Genomic DNA, 5,460 nt, shown 5'->3' with positions numbered 1-5,460 from the left:
ACATGTATAGTACGCCCATATAATTTGTAGCGATTAAGAAAACATAGTGCGTCGTATAATATGAAATTATACCTAAAATATAGTGGTCGCATATATATTGTAGCGATTTAGAAAACATAGTGTATCGTATAATAAAAAGTGATACCTAAAATATAGTGGTGGTATATATATTGTAGCAATTAAAAAAACATAGTGCGTCGTATAATATGGAGATACCTAAAATATAGTGCGCGCATATAATTTGTAGCGATTAAGAAAACATAATGCGTCACATAATATGAAGTGATACCTAAAATATAGTATGCGCATATAATTTGTATCGATTAAAAAAACATAGCGCATCCTATAATATGATAATAATAATATTAATAATAACAATCTTTATACAGGGAGCCCACATCACGAAAGTGATATTCAGTGGGGCCCTGTAGATTAAGGAATGATTTAAAAATTACAATTTTTTTAAAAATTACAGTTACTTAAAAGTAGAAAATACAAAGTCAGCGATAAGAAATAAAAATAGGAAATAAGAATTAAAGACTAGCTAAAAACACGCTCTTTGATACGTTGCTTAAAAATTAAAAACGATTTTATGTCTTTGAAAGACTGTTCTAAAAGGTTCCATTCCTTAATATCCTGGTAAAGGAGTGTCTTCTTTCCGTAGTTAGTTCGTACTCGTAAAGGCGGAAATCATTCTTTCTCCGGGTATTATAGGAATGGATGTCGCTGTTCTTAAGAATATTAACATTATAGTCTTCAAGTCCATGAATATACTTAAAAGTGATCATGTATCTATTTACAAGGCGACGTTGGGACAAGGTTGGCCAGCCAAGTGACTTGAGTGCATCGGTGGATGAGGCATAGCCAGGCAAATCAAGGATAACTTTTGCTGCCTTATTTTGCAGAATCTGGAAATCGCCCATAAGTGTAGTGTTATCTTTGTCACCCCAGATAACATCAGCATAGTCGAAAAGGGGACTAATCAAAGTGTTACACAGTGTAATCCGTGCATCTACTGGTAACAGAGGCTTGATACGTTTCAATAGGCCAATCCTTTGATTCACTTTGGTAATTAATGAATCGATTTACTCATTCCAAGTCATGTTCTTGTGAATTATCACGCCAAGGTACTTGATTGAATCTGAATTCTCGAGGCAAACATTATCCATAACAAGCTTGACATCATGGCAACTTTGCAATTTACGATTGCTGCCAAACAGGACGAACTTAGATTTGGACGTGTTTAAAATTAGGTAATTGTTATCAAACCAATGGGCTAACTTGCCAAGGTCGGCATTTAGATGCGATTCAATTTCGTGGCAGCTTTTCCCACTATAGTATAACACAGTGTCGTCTGCATACATGACAACTTTGCAGTACTCCAAGCAGTGTGGGAGGTCGTTTACGTAGATTAGAAATAGAAGTGGACAAAGGATGCTCCCTTGCGGTACGCCAACGCAAACTTCGTGAGAAGGGGACAGACAGTTTTCAATTGATGTTACTTGATGTCGGTTATTCAGGTAAGACACAAACCATTTTTCGACTTGGGTAGAGACACCAATAGACTTGAGTTTTCTTGCAAGAATCTCATGATCCACTGTATCGAATGCTTTCGAAAGATCTATGAAAACTGCACCGGTCATACAGCCGCTGTCTAAGCTCTGAAGAATGTTGTCGGTAAAATGGGCGAGAGCAGTTACAGTAGACAGTTTAGGGCGAAAACCGAATTGGTTTTGGGTGAGCAGTTTGGACTCAGACAAGTAACCATACAGCTGTATGTGCACAGCCCGTTCAAGAATCTTGCTAATCGTTGGGAGAACAGTAATGGGCCTATAGTTATTACAGTCAGTGCGATCTCCTGCTTTAAACAGAGCGGTTACTTTACCCTGCTTCCAGATTGCTGGGAAGGCGCTTGTCTGAAGAGACCGGTTGAATAGTCTAGTCAGAACAGGTGCTATACAATCAGCAGAGTCTCTCAACAATCTACCACTGATGCGGTCTAATCCTATGGCTTTGTTAGTTTTTAAACCCTTCAACTGCTTGAGAACGAACAATTCAGTGATATATGAAAAAGAAAACGAATTTTCTTCGGCGGTACTTCCAGCAGGCGAGAAGCACATAGTAGCATTACTGACCACAGATTGAACCTTTTCTTTGATTTTGGTTGCCAGTTTAAGACCGATCAGGGAGAAATGCGTATTCAAAAGGTTTGCTTTAGATTCATTATCAGTGTACAAGACGCCGTCTGACTCAATGGAGGTGACCTGTGGACTGGACTTTCTTGAGGTGATTTCGTTAAATGTCTTCCAAAGTACACTAGGATTACCTTTGTTCTGTTCAATTTGGTCTGAATAATAGTCGGCTTTACATTTTTTCACCTGCTTATTGACGAAGTTTTTGATTTTCTTAAACATCTCCCAGTGGTATTTTGAGTTTGTCTTTATTGCCTTCTTGTGGTGATAATCCCGGTCACGCATGGCATTCTTTAAGTCTGATGTCATCCAAGGTGTTTTTATACCTTTAATACGTGTCTTCTTGATGGGGGCGTGTCTGTCCGCAATGTCAGTATAAAGGGTGTTAAACATGTCCACGGCTGAATCTACATCACCTTTGGCATCGACAATACCCAAATCAGTTTCTTTCAATTCTCTAATGAAGGATTCTTTATCGTAGTTGCGATAAGAACGGTACTCGATTGTCCTAGGTGGGGCCTTAGGGACACCTGATTTCATAGTGCAGAACACAATAGAGTGATCGCTTACTGTAGAATGGATTACCCCGCTCTCGACAATACGGTGACTGTTGTTAACAAAGACAAGGTCGATGGCTGTTCTTGTTTGTTCACAAATCCTGGTTGGGGTGTTAATTAACTGCTCCAGATCATTATTTAATGCAAATTGCTGAAGTTGCCGTTTTAATTTACATGCAGGATCACTTTTTCTGGCCAAAAAGTCCACATTAAAGTCACCCAAAACAATGATTTCAGACTCTGCTGGTAATTCTATGAGCAGATTATTCAGCTGATCAATAAACGAATCGAAGCAAACGTTTGGTGGTCTGTATACACACCCGACAAACAATCTCTTGCATTTTTGACGATTAACTTCAACCCAGCATGTTTCAATGTTTTCGGCAGTCAAATCCATTCGATGCTTGTAGGGGATACCATCACGCACATACATTGCTGTTCCACCGCCCCGTTTCCCGGTTCGGTAATGTCTAACCAGCGTGTAGCTAGGAATGCTCACTTCAGAATCCTTTATGGAGGAATTTAGCCATGTCTCGGAAACGGTGAAAATATCAAAATGTTTGTTACGGAGTAGAAGGCGAACGTCATCCATCTTGTTGACAATGCTCCGCACATTTAAATGGGCTGTTTTAAAACCACGTACTATCGGAAGATCGTCGAGCCCGTAGTGGTTTCCACTAGGTCCAGGATTCAAACTCACATCACCAGCTAGTACAACTAGAGACGAAACGATTAAGGTAGCATTGAGAAGATGCAAGCCCGCCATTAACTTGTAAGATGAAGGTAGTTTTCTTTGACTAGTGTATCGAGTGGTACGGAATAGATTTCTGCGGCCAGGATAGTGCCTCGCATCCAGCTTTAAATTAACCGTTAACAAAGTGGCATTAGAAACCCTTGCAAACGACTTGAAAGCCTCGAAGAGCAGAAATAACGATAAAAGGAGGATCAAGAAAGCGGAGATGCAAAGTTGCGTCCTCATCCTCGCACGTGAATAACAGAGTGCGTCTCTCTATATATTAAGAAATAACTTAACTGTAGTACGCGCAATATAATTTGCAGCGACTAAGAAAACATAGTGCATCGTAGAATATGAAGTGATACCTAAAATATAGTACGCGCATATGATTTCAAGCAATTAAGAAACCATAGTGTGTCGTATAATATGAAGTGATACCTAAAATATAGTATGCGCATAAAATTTGTAGCGATTATGAAAACATAGTGCGTCGTATAATATTGAGTGATACCTAAAATACAGTACACGCATATAATTTGTAGGGGTTAAGAAAACATAATGCGTCTTATAATATTAAATGATACCTAAAATATAGTACGCACATATAATTTGTACCGATTAAGAAAACATAATGCGTAGTATAATATGAACTGATACCTAAAATATAGTACGAGCATATAATTTGTATCGATTAAGAAAACATAGCACATCCTATAATATGAAGCAAAAACTAAACTGTAGTACGCGCATTTAATTTGTAGGGATTAAGAAAACATAGTACATCGTAGAATATGAAGTGATACCTAAAATAAACTACACGCATATGATTTGTAGCAATTAAGCAAACAAAGTGTGCCGTATAATATGAAGCGATAACTAAACTATACTGCGCGAATATAATTTAAAGCAATTAAGAAAACAAAGTGCGTTGTATAATATGAATTGATACCTAAAATATAGTACGCACATATAATTTGTAGCGATTATGAAAACATAGTGCGTCGTAGAATATGAATCGACACCTAAAATATAGTACGCGCATATAGTTTGTAGCGGTTAAGAAAACATAGCCCGTCGTATAATATTAAGTGATACCTAAGGTATAGTACGCGCATATAATTTGTAGCAATTAAGCAAACAAAGTGCATCGTATAATATGAAGCGATAACTAAACTATAGTGCGCGCATATATTTTGAAGCAATTAAGAAAACATAGTTCGTCGTATCATGAAGTGATACCTAAAATATAGTACGTGCATAAAATTTGTAGCTATTAGGAAAACATAGCACATCCTATAATATGAAGCGATAACTAAACTGTAGTACGCACATATAATTTGTTGCGATTATGAAAGCATAGCGCGTCGTATAATATTACGTGATACCTAAAATATAGTACGCGCATATAATTTGTAGCAATTAAGAAAAACATAGCGAGTCGTATAATATAAAGTGATACCTAAAATATAGTACGCGCACATAGTTTGTAGCGGTTAAGAAAACATAGCGTGTCGTGTAATAATAAGTGATACCTAAAATATAGTACGCGCATATAATTTGTAGAAATTAAGCAAACAAACTGCTTCGTATAATATAAAGCGATAACTCAACTATAGTGCGCGCATATAATTTGACGCAACTAAGAAAACATAGTTCATTGTATAATATGAAGTGATACCTAAAATATAGTACGTACATATAATTTGTGGCTATTAAGAAGACATAGCAAATCCAATAATATGAAGCAATAACTAAACTGTAGTACGCACATATAATTTGTAGCGGTTAAGAAAACATAGTGCGTCGTATAATATTAAATGATGCCTAAAATATAGTACGCGCATATAATTTGTAGCGATTATGTAAACATACTGTATCGTATAATATGAAGTGATACCTAAAATATAGTTTGCGCACATAATTTGTTCAATTATGAAAACAAAGTGTGTCGTATAATATGAAGCGGTAATAAACT

This window comes from Pavona decussata, unplaced genomic scaffold, assembly GCF_977016875.1.
Source record: "Pavona decussata unplaced genomic scaffold, jaPavDecu1.1 SCAFFOLD_374, whole genome shotgun sequence".
NCBI lineage: Eukaryota > Metazoa > Cnidaria > Anthozoa > Scleractinia > Agariciidae > Pavona > Pavona decussata.
The sequence above is the reverse complement of the archived record's forward strand: the minus strand, read 5'-3'. Positions refer to the sequence as shown.